Source organism: Camelus dromedarius, chromosome 5 (genome assembly GCF_036321535.1).
Source record: "Camelus dromedarius isolate mCamDro1 chromosome 5, mCamDro1.pat, whole genome shotgun sequence".
NCBI classification, from domain to species: Eukaryota; Metazoa; Chordata; class Mammalia; order Artiodactyla; family Camelidae; genus Camelus; species Camelus dromedarius.
The window spans coordinates 43,930,170-43,942,203 of record NC_087440.1 but is presented as its reverse complement, the minus strand read 5'-3'; the positions used below and the strand labels follow the sequence as shown (position 1 = coordinate 43,942,203).

The 12,034-nt window shown below is 38.5% G+C and overlaps 1 long non-coding RNA gene across 1 annotated transcript in view; it reads right to left on the bottom strand.

Moving 5' to 3' along the window:
• Positions 1-12,034, bottom strand: part of LOC116153525 (uncharacterized) — a 349,799-nt gene that overhangs the window by 225,075 nt on the left and 112,690 nt on the right. Inside the window, exon 2 of the long non-coding RNA XR_010380941.1 lies at positions 4,171-4,311. This is a non-coding gene — a long non-coding RNA (uncharacterized LOC116153525). The remainder of the gene's footprint in view (positions 1-4,170; positions 4,312-12,034) is intronic.

Sequence of the window (12,034 nt, the reverse complement as noted above, 5' to 3'; positions counted from 1 at the left end):
AGTGAATTCAGCTTTAGAAATGCTGACTTTGAGATGCCAGCGGGACATCAAATGGAGAAGTTCAGTAAGCAGCAGGTTATACGTACCTGGAGGGGGCTCAAAAAACAGTCCTGAGCTAGAGATTTAGTATTGGGAGTCATCAGTTACATTTTAATTGAAACCACAGGTGTGGATGTGATTACCTGCAGACAGGATATAGAGGAGGAGAAAGAAAGGACATGCCACCTCCTCATTTGAACTGAAACCCAACTTCCCACAAAGGCAGTAATTTTCCCCTAAAGTGAAAGAGATGCCAAGGGTTTTGCTGTAGATTTGGGTATTGAAAACTGTAAAAGGTGATAAACAGCCATCAAGGTGAAGCTGTTTATCCTCACACATCCCTTGTACCTTAAGTCCAGCAGTAATTCAGAATCATCCATGTTTCTTATTTTCACTTCCAGACTATTACTTTTATCTGCCCCTTGGGGCTCACATTTTTTGACTATAACATGCTCCAGCCTTCCTCATCGTGGTCATCTACCCACCTCCTAGACCCTTTCCCTCATTTACCATTTTTCAGTTAGGTCTTATCTAGCAACCCTCATTTCCAGCCCAAGTCTTAAATTATCCTTGGAGATTTTAAGGTACAACACTTGGTTTCCTGACATCCTCACCTTTAGTGACACCTCAACCCCTCATTCCCATAAGCATACTGTGAATCTGATCATCACTTGCAAAATCATGCATTCAAGTATTTCACTCTCCAACTACAGTTTTCCACATTTCTCTCTGCACAGCTACTCTCCCCTTGAATCACAGAAGTGTTTCCTCTTTCTTCTTGTCTTTCTCCCTACTCTGCTTTTCACTCCCGTCCTTAACCTGCTTATACACCCTTCACCTGACCTTTTATTCTTTTGTCAAACCTGCACAAACCCAAATATACATCTCTGACTGCCTGCCCTCAGGGACCCGAGTATTGCTGGAGGAAATCACAGAACAGATTACAGGGCAGATTGAAGTCACTATAAATTTGTGGTCCTCTCCTCACCTGAGCCCTCAACACTGCCCTTTATCGGACTACCTTTCTCTGGGTAACATTTTCCCCATTATCCTAACGATATTTCAAACTCTCTCTAGTGTCTTGAAATCCTAAGTTTTCTTACCTCTTCCTGTGGTCTCCACAAATGATCTCTCACTCTACCTCACAGGGAAAATACACACTGCCATACAGACACTCCCTCAACTTCACATAAAACAGAAAATCTAAGAGCATCACACACAGTGACCTGAAGAGGGGTTCTGCTCCTCCCAGCTTAGACTCATCCCTCCAAGGCACTCCACACCCCTGCTCCTCCAACCTTTCCCAGCACTGCTTCTAAAAATAATTCCTTTGGCATTCTGTATCTGCCATCGCTACCTCTCTAATGAATCCTTGTCAGGAGCCTTTAAGCATCCTTCAGCTTCTCACATCTTAAGGGGGGAAAAAAGAAGCTTCCTCTTCTCAAATAATCACCTTCTTTTTCTTCATGTTTAATTTGAAAAAAAAAAAATATAGTAGAACTTGTTAGGGTTGCTGTAACCATTTCCTATTAACTTCTAACCCACTAACCCCTAACCCACAACCTGGTTTATGCCTTGATCACTCCCCTACCCCTGTGTGAACACCTGTTGCCCTGCACATGGGCCTCTTATCTCCAAACTTAAGATCCTTTGATGTGAATGCTTGTCCTTCTATCCATTTTCACCTTACTGTGTTTTCCACTAAATGTAGAACTGACTTTAATCACCTTTTACTTATGTCGTGATCAGCAGGGAGTACAGGGCTATTCACGCCTGAAGCAAAGTGAAATGCACTTTTTCCGGTTGACACTAAGATTCCCCTTACCTGCACTAGATCTCCAGGTGAAACCCTGAACAGTAATGTCAGTCAATTAAAAAGGTACCAGTTGCGTTAAAAACCACTGAGCTGAGTAACTCAGAAGAACCAGAAAACCCAGCTCACCTATCACTGAGGAGTAGCAAAAGCCCAGTCTAAGGGCAACTCAAGCATTTATTTCCTGTGGTTTCAACAGCTCTTTATGAGGACAGGTATCTTTTACTATTTGGTCTTTAACTTGCCAACATTTAACATTAACCCATGTTAAGAAGTGGTAGGAAATTTCACTTAGGTAAAGGATAAAACACCTGGAAAAAACACCTCAGGTCAAAATGCTACAATCGTTCCTCTTCAGTGATTCTTAACCAAGGATATATTGAGACTCTCCTGAGGAAGTTTTTAAAATGCTGATAACTAGGCCCCACATCTAAATACGTATTTCAGTAGATCTGGGGTGAATCCTGAGTTGAATATACTCTACAAAGCTTCCCAAGAGATTTTGTTGTGAGTATTAAAAGTTTTCATTTGAAAGCTTCAAGTATGCCAGGTACAGTGTGAAAAGCTTTACATACATTGTCTCATTTATTCTTCATAGCAACTTTATCTGTGGCTGACAGTTGACTGCTGATACGTACTGGTGCCAGATGCGGAGTGAGAGGAAAATGTGCTAAGCAGCTTGAAGTAAAGGGGCCTCCCCTCCTGAGAGACCTGCAGGTGATTTCTTCCCCTTCTGGGGGTTATCGCGTTCGCCTGTAATTCCTGCAACAGCTTGAGCTACCATGAGGTCACGAGGAACCCTCGCCTGACGTCAAAGCTGATACAAGTGTGGCAGAATGGAAAAGTGCATTAAACCGGTTCTTAGTTTCAGGCGACATAAAACTGTAAGCTAACTCTGGCTGATTTAAGGACAAAGGTAATTAGTCAAAATCATCCAGTGTGGAAATGAGGCTCAAAGTTACCCAACAAAACCCCAGGCATACAGCAGAAGTGCTGCAGCGAGCGAGCCGCTGCCGTCACAGCGCAGCGCAGCCTGGCCGCAGTCAGCCTGCCGCCGCCGCCACCCGCAGCTCCGCTGGCGACTGCCGGCCCGTGGCCGTGGCCGATGCCGCAGGTCCGCCCGGCCGAGCCTGGGGCCTAGGCCCGTGGCGCCGCCTCCACGAGTGTTTGGAAGGCAAGTACCTGGGATTCTAGGAATTGGTACCAAACATCTTTGAGCCATTCAGCCTACTACACCTGGTAATACTAACGCTGCCTCATGGTGAGATTTTTTTTACCCAAATCAACGTCTCACTTGAGAATCTGGACCCTGTGAATAAAAGCCATCCTTTCTCAGTCTCACTTTGTCCAATATCAGTATCAGAACACATGTCAAATAGGGAAATCTGAGGAAAGTTTAATAAAGGGACTATTTATGAAGATACGGGCATCACATAGAGAACCACAGGGGAGATTGCTGTGCCCGTCGACCCGTACAGCAGGCTGCTGTTGACCCTCTGAGCCTGAGGGTGACCGGTGCTCAGAACTGAAGCGAAGACAAGCTCATGGGAGAGCTACTGAGCAAACGCTGAGCGCTGCAGCCACTGACTTTGATCTAACCGGTCAAGGGAAAGGACTTCAACATCACTTGGCCCCAGCAGACCTGGATACTAGAAAACGGCAGAGACTGTAGGTTCTCCTCCCCACTGGCCATTTGCCTCATTTACTGTTGACTTTTGGACCTTCCTCTCTCTTAGGTGATCTGAAAGGAGTCCAGAAGTCAGCAGTCTCCGAATACGCTGTTTCACCTTTCTCAGTACCAAATCATGTCAGCTCATCATTCATGGAAAAAAACAGTGAAATCCTTAAAGACACGTAGATATTAAGCATGGCGGTTTGGATATGGCGGACATATATTACGTAACATTATTCAAAACCCATCACTAGTAAACTCACTCTTGCTTATTTAGAAACCAAAGAAATTTAGAGTCAGAAGCAAGCTGAGATATCATGCTGCACAATGCACCATTTTTAAGACCTAGATGATCAATGACCCAAGAGTATACGGCTATTTGGTGCACAATGATGCTTCCTAGTACTCTGTCCTTCCTATTTTACCTAAACAATGTCAGGCCGGTCTCACCCCATAAGCGTCTTTGTATTTTATCACTGGTTTACACTGAAGGCAGAGAAAGGTACTGAATATAAGGCCATGAGAAAAAGCACCAACAATACCACAGTTTTTGACATCAATAGACAACAAGCAATTGATAATAAGCAGAAGGCCACAGTTTACTCACCACAATATCCATGACTACACTTGAAGAGAAGTGACTTACTTGTTTATCGCTGAATTCCTTAATTGAGAGTTGCCATTTTATTTGCACTTTGCAGAGCTATTCTCAGGAGACATGTAGACTGTAGCTTCAGCCCTCTTGGATGGTTCTTTTAAAATCTTGAATGACTTCTGTTCATTAGCCCTGTTGAATACAAGCACACTTACATAATGCTCTAAACCCCTTTTCCCCCAGAATGGTTTATTCAGGTGAAGTATGAAGCAAATCTAGATGGTAGTAACAGAGCCTCATCTAAATAAACACTGCCCTCCTCCAGCCCCCTCAGCATGCTCTAAACACTCTGATTCATAGAGCCAGATTTTCAAGAAGTATAAACTTACTTGCTTTGCAGAAAATCTCCCTACATCATAACGCATGAACACTTTAGAATTAAAAAAGCAAATTATAATCACGTGGCTTTGTTTCAACTACTTTCCCATTTGCTTATTGCTGCCTTTCTAATTTGTTTATTGAACCAATATGAACTAGGAGTGGATGCACTTTTTCACTAAGTAAAAATAATTTTGTGGCTTAATAAAGAACTTGTTTTATCAATGCAAGTCTATAATTTCATTGCTCAGATTAATGAGGGTACACGGAAATGATTATAAAATCCACAGATAATTAGCAAAAAGTGAAAAAGGACATCCATGTATTTGTAATATATATCAAGATACTCTTCTGAACAACTAAATAATCTGAATACATTATATCCTGGAATATAAATGTTTAACAAACATAAGTAATTTCTTCAAAACTACAAAACAGAAAAAAACACAATTACATACAATGAGATGCACAAGCATGACATAATGAAAATGGATTTTTACAACTTGTTAATTTCCTGTATTTGTGACAGGTATAGTAAATCTCAGTTCATTTTTTCCTCCTTTGGAAGTTTGGGGGGGACAGAGGTCACCCTTTATTCCTACTGCCCCCCTTATGTATTCATATACACGCCTACATACACTTTATGGTTATGGAAATACAAATTACTTTGTGCAAAGATGAGCCTTCATTCAACACTTACTTAGTAAAATATCATTAGCCAGACATTAATGGTAGTGAAGACTTAGAAAAAGCAGTATTACATGATTCCTGGTTCATTATTCCAAAGCCTCAGAGGTATAACTGAAGGCACATCAGGATCAGCTTTGGGTAGAGATGGACTCAACCACATGTCATGAATTGGGAAATCCTAAAAGAACCTACCTATTTCCCATAACCTTTCTATTAGAGCTACTTCCTAAAAGACTTACATATCAATCATAGAGATTTTACTAAGGTTAATGTTTGTTCCTCTACGGAATATCTTTATGAATTTTATCTCATTAATCCCCATAACTAGTATGTGAATTAGGTTTACATTTGGAAATATGCAAATAGAGAATCAAAAAAACTAAGTGATCTCAAGTCACATAGCTAACAGACAGCGTAGCTAGGTCTCCAGCCAAATCCTATGAATCTGGTGAAGCCCACGTTAGCATCTCACCGATGCACCTGGGGAAGACAGGCCTGGGTGTGGACATTCGGAAGAGCACTAGGAGGCAGCCAGGAAGACTTAGTTTTAAAAGGGTGATATTTACGTTAGCATTTAGACGTAACAGTACTTCCCATGTCAGCTCTGTTTTTAAGATGTAAACAAGCATTTTTTTCCCCAATGGTCTTTTTAGGAGCTTTCATTGACACAAAAATTCTGGTACTTTCAGAAGAGCTGAAAAAATACAATCATATGTGCACTTTCCAGAAAACGAGTTTTGGTTTTGGTTTCAAGAAAGCCATTTACTTTAATGGAAGTTCCAAGAGAACAGAGACCTTTCTGTGGCATGTATTTCTGTTATTTCCAGTGCCTAGAATATTGGTGCTCATTAAATGAATGCAATCAATTCCATATAATAACTCAAAGACAGAAACAAAACTAACTGCCTAAAGGAGGAGAGTAGTAGGTGAGTATAAACTACCAGATATTTAATGAGGCAGGTAGTCATTTAACAATCCATACGTTTCCTGCAAGGATAAAGCAAAACAAGTACGTTTTCACTGCAGGAAATAAAATTGTCAAGTTCAAGATAAGTGACTACTGATAAAAAAAAAAAAAATACATGCCTCTTGAGTGGCATCAAATTATGATAGTTCTGTAGATAAAAACATGCCTTTAAAATAAGGCTCCTTGAAGAAGTGGTTGATTGTACTGCTGGGGCAGGAAAAAGTACAAAAAGAACCTGGAGCATCTTGTGATACTTAAATACAGGTAAATGCTTAAAGGAAAGAAAAAAAACGTGGGGAAAATGTTAAAAGGGCATGAGAACTAACATGAAAGCTCACAATGGCCAAAGATGAACAATCTGAACAAAAATATATATAATGATAGTAATAAATTCTAACCCAGAAAGAGAAAGAAAAATACCATATGATATCACTCATATGTGGAATCTAAAAAAGAAAGAAAGAAAATAGAGGACATTAATGAACTCATCTATAAAACAGACTTGCAGACATAGTAAACAATCTTATGGTTACCAGGAAAAGGAGGTGGGAGGGGATAAGTCTGGGAGTCTGAGATTTGCAAATGTTAACCACTATGTAAAAAAATACATAAAAACCAAATTTCTTCTGTATAGCACAGGGAACTATATTCAATATCTCATAATAACCTTTAATAAAAAAGAATCTGAAAATTAATATATGTATGTATATGCATGACTGGGACATTATGCTATACACCAGAAATTGATACTGACTATACTTCAATAAAGAAATTCTAGCCCAAAGAATAAAGTAAGTAGCCATGAGTCCAAATTGATATAAATGATTGAACAAATAAACAAAACAAGGGACAACTATTCCTTCAGAACAATTCCAATTAATAAATGTAGAAAAAAACAAGAGAAATTAAAAATCACCACACCACCACAGTAAAAATTGCTACAGGCAAGATTCACTGAAGGCGGCTAAAATTAGTTGATTAAAGATTAAGGAGAAGCAGGAATATATTTGCATAAACATCTTACCCCAAATACTTATTAAAAGATAAAACACAGTAACTTTACAGTGGAGGAACATAGCAGGCACCACCCTGATCAGGATCAAGGTTGACTCCCCAGGGACAAGACTTATGGATATCAAGTATCCCCTGATATGATGCACTGAGTACATCTCACTTCTGTGTCATTCTTCCCCAGTATCCTTAACCTCAACCTAATTATGGGAAAACATAGAAATCCAGTCAAGGGGCATTCTACCAAAGCACCCAACCAGTACTGTTGTAAAGTGTCAAGGTCAGAAAAGATACGGAAAGACAGGAACTGTCACAGATCAAAGGCAACTAAAGAGTTATGACAGCTAAATGCAATATATGATTCTGGATTGCATACTGGAACAAAATAAACACTAGTGGAGAAACGTGAAATACAGTCTATAGTTTATTAGCATATCAATATTAATTTCTTATTTTAATTAATGTACCATGGTTATATACAACGCTAATATTAGGAGAGGTTTGGTGAAGGGCAACTGAAAAATCTTGTTCTATCTGTGCAACTGTAAGTCTAGAATTAGTTCAAAATAAAAAAATTTTTAGAAAAGAGTGCTATGAAGCACCTAATTTAGATAAGACCCCCTCCCAGAAAATGATTGTTTAAACAGAGACACGAAGCATGAGAAACTATGACCTTTTCTAATCCAAACTACTCATAATGTGTCATTTCTTCATAATTCAAAAAATAAGTTGCATTAAAAATATTTATTACTATATTAAGTTTCAAAGAACTATTACAATAGTTGCAGACTTGTAGTGACAATTTAACAGCTTAGAAGCAATACATCTAGAAGACTGATCTTGTGTGTGAATGAGATGATAAATTCTCATGAAATATAAAAACCTTGAAGATTTTTTGTAGTTATATATTCAATAGTAATATTCAAAACCATACATTACTTTCTCCTAAACTCTAGTTAGTAATAGGTAATAGGCACATCTCGGGAATTTTGTTTGTTTTTTGTGTTTTGGGGGGAAATTTTAAATCTCATAAAATTCAAGGAAAGAAGATGGTACACTCTACTGCTGTCTCACCTCATCCAATTCCAGGTCATTTTTTCACCATTTAAAAAAAATTTTTTTTTCATTTACTTTTGGGGGGAGAGGTAATTAGGTTTGTTTGTTCATTTGTTTATTTTTAATGCAGCTACTAAGGATTGAGCCCAGGACCTCGTGCATGCTAAGCATAGACTCTACCACTGAGCTGTACCCTTCCCCTCTCATCATTCTTTTGGTCCTTTCCATGAAGTTATCTTTTCCCACTAAAATAAGACAAGTAAACCTAGACATCTACCGATTAGGAAGCATGTGCTATAATCAGATTTAGGGACACAGGTTGATAATAGTGAAAGCAATTTTAAAGATCATCTAATCCAGTGGTTCTCAACTCTGTAAGACCAAAAGCCTCTTTTTATATCAAATGTTTAATCACGGCCCCTTTATTATCCTGAAATTGAAATTCCAAAATAATACAACCAACCTGCACACAATTTCAAATATGTGTGTATAATTCCATACCATAATCAAAAAGGAGAATGACAAGGAAATTAATTTAAACTGTATTTCAAACTGTAGAGGTTAAGCACAACTACACTAGAAAACACAAGAAAAGTAGTCAGGCACAAGCTCTACATAAATCACTGTGACTGGCAGTGCTACAAATGCAGACTGACATAAGAGTATTAGCAACTCCGATTCCACGAGCAACATGCTGTTGGAACATCATTTCCTGGATAGTAAACAACTCTTTGAAAATCCCAAAGAAAACAATTTTCTCCCAATATACACCTACTGGTTCCTGTAAAGTATAACATATGTTAAATTTTGAGCCTCTATTTTTTTTAAAATTATATTTTTATTGAAGTACAGTCAGTTTACAATATTGTGTCAATTTCTGGTGTACAGCACAATACTTCAGTCACATAGGACCATACTTACATTCATTCTCATACTCTTCTTCACCATAAGTTACTACAAGATATTGAATATGGTTCCCTGTGCTATGCAGTATAAACTTGTTATTTATCTATTTTATATATATATAAATATTAGTTAGTATCTCCAGATCTCAAACTCCCAATTTATCCCTTCCCACCCTCTTCCCTCCCTCTGAACCTCTATTTCTTTAAGCCATACAGAAAATACTTTGCAGTATGCCTAAAATGAATTTGTTTCTAGGCTTTGTTTGCCTATATGAACGTTCCCTGAGACATAAAAGTCTTACTGGATACAGAACTTTTTTTTTTTTTTTTTAACTGTGCTGGACCCATTCACCCATTTCAGGACATTAGGTATTTCTGATTTCCACTCAGTAAATGTGAACTGAGTTTCCCCAATCATTTTGACAGTTAAAACATTCCCTAGGACATTAAAACCACTGATATAGACCAGCACTCATTTAACAGACCAGGAAGTTGAGACTCAGAGTCTGCACTTTCCCGAGATCACAAAGGTAGTTAAAGATCAAACTAAACGCTAGAATGACACAAGGCTCTTCTTACTATGCTGTGCTGCATTCTTCCATGCCTTCAGTACTTGGTATTCAATATGTAAATTAGAGCTTTCCCATGCTCCATCAACACTAAATAACAAAAACTGCTGCCTCTCTTGAAAACTTTGTTTATCTTCTCCCTTGAGATCCATTTGCTGCAGGAGCCAGAGGCATCCTTTCTAGCGTTCCCTGTGAATCAGCTTTCAGGCCCACTCTCCTATTCTCTCCCTCCTGTACGTCAGCCCCAAGCCAAGCCTGCTAAAATGCTCGAGGATTCTCAACTCACATCAGGAAGAAGATGCAACTATTTTACACCAACATCTCCAAGCGCTGTACGTGGCCATTTCTCTACCAGGGAGAAACAAGTCCAGATCTCTCAGCCCTATGGTTTTATGCTCTTTCATCCAACACGAAGCAGAATTAGTTCTAAATCTGGTAGAAAGCTGCGAAGAAATGACGATGGAATAGGAGCTGTGCTGTTATCAGCTGTCAGGCAGTCTTCACAAGTTGACAGATCTCTTCACCATAGACATGAATGTGGTTCTAGTACTCAGCCATCTGAGCCACTCTCAGTACATACTGCATTTCTGATCATTGATAAGACCACCCACAATATTGATATTAGGTGACTAGTTACCCAACTAACCCCATATTGATGGAAATGTTTCCCAGAGGAAAACAGGCCTTTGTCACACCAAGTGTCTTTTACACGTGTTCTGTCATTGGACAAGATAAAGCTATTGTGCACATCAGTTTCTTTCTACTACTTTTTGGTATTAAATCATAATCCTTTATGAAGGAATAGATTCTAGGGAAGTGTTCTTAATATTAGCATTCTTTGCATTGACAGAATCTGTAAAACCACCTGTCAAAACAAGAAGGGCCTTTTATCCTCACTGATTCTGCAGACATCCTCAGACAAATTAGATATAAACCGTAACTCACATAAGGGATAATTAAAAATATCTAATTTAAAGTTCATGAAGTTCTTTCTGAAATAATGTCTCATCATGTGAAATCTAATATCTTTCTCTGAGAAGTATTTTTTCCTGTATTTAAAATCCATCAAAGTCATGACTTGTTAGGGATTCCAGTTAAATGACTCTTAACAAAAAAAGTAAATTCCAATTTTAAGAAGGATTAACATTCAGTGAAAATATTCAAAAGGTATTTTGTTCAAAGAATAAGTGCTTCAGAAGGTATTAGAGAGTAAGAAACTGGAAGATTAATTCCCTTTAAAATAATGGACTTCTGAACCAAACAGTGAGCAGCAAATTCTATACTTTGGACTAGAGAGTGTATTTGTATATTTATCAATCTGCAAAATTTTTTTTTAATATATATTCCTATATACATGTGAATGAAAATACTGCAGTGTGAATGAAAATACTGCAACCATATCAGTAAACAAAGAATGCTGAAACCAAGTCATCACCAGCTGCCGCCACACCAAAGTGAGGACAGGCCTGCAGCTCTGCCTCTGCAGCCACTCACAATGGTGCCCTCTGAGCGGACTCAGAATAAGAAAGGACAGGATACTGGCCCTAGATAGCTAGGTGCTTGTCAAAGGAATGAATTCAGTGAGCCCAAATGTTTGCTTCCTCCCACACATAGAAAAGCACTAAATTCTTTAACTTGATATGCCCAGTTTTCTTTAGATAACAAGCAATCTTTATTGTTCCAACTACCTGGTCTTCGTTGTAAAGATCCTGTATATCCTAGCTCCTCCTCTACCTCTTCGGAGCGGTCCCTCAGAGCAATCTGAGAGGCTGTCATCCCAGCTCTAGTCCTCCCGCCAAATAAAACATAACTCTTCTAACTTTTAGGCTGTGCATTTATTTCAGTCGACATATATATATCTGACTATGCTTCTAGTTACAATGTTGTGCCAATTTCTGGTGTGCAGCATAATGCTTCAGTCATACATACACATACATATATATTCGTTTTCATACTCTAGAAAAATTTTAAACACGCATTTTCTCCACTTTTATTATGTTTTTTCATGCTTCTAATACACACACATACACACACCTGAAGTAAGCATAGTACAAGCCCACCGAATTCTTTGTCTCCGAAACAAAAGTTCATTAAAGCATTTCTCTAATGGATGAAAATATTATCTAGGAAGATAGTCCTGGCTATATTCAGTTCTATTCAAGAGGTATGTGGTGGGCGCTTGGAATAATAAGACATGTAATAAAAAATCCCTGCCCTTGTAAAATCCAAAAATAACCAAAATTATGATAACTGAAGATACAATACTCTAAGTCAGGTTCCGGATTAACATTTATTTGCACTGGGGAATTTCATCTAACCCCACAGCTACGTCCACTAAC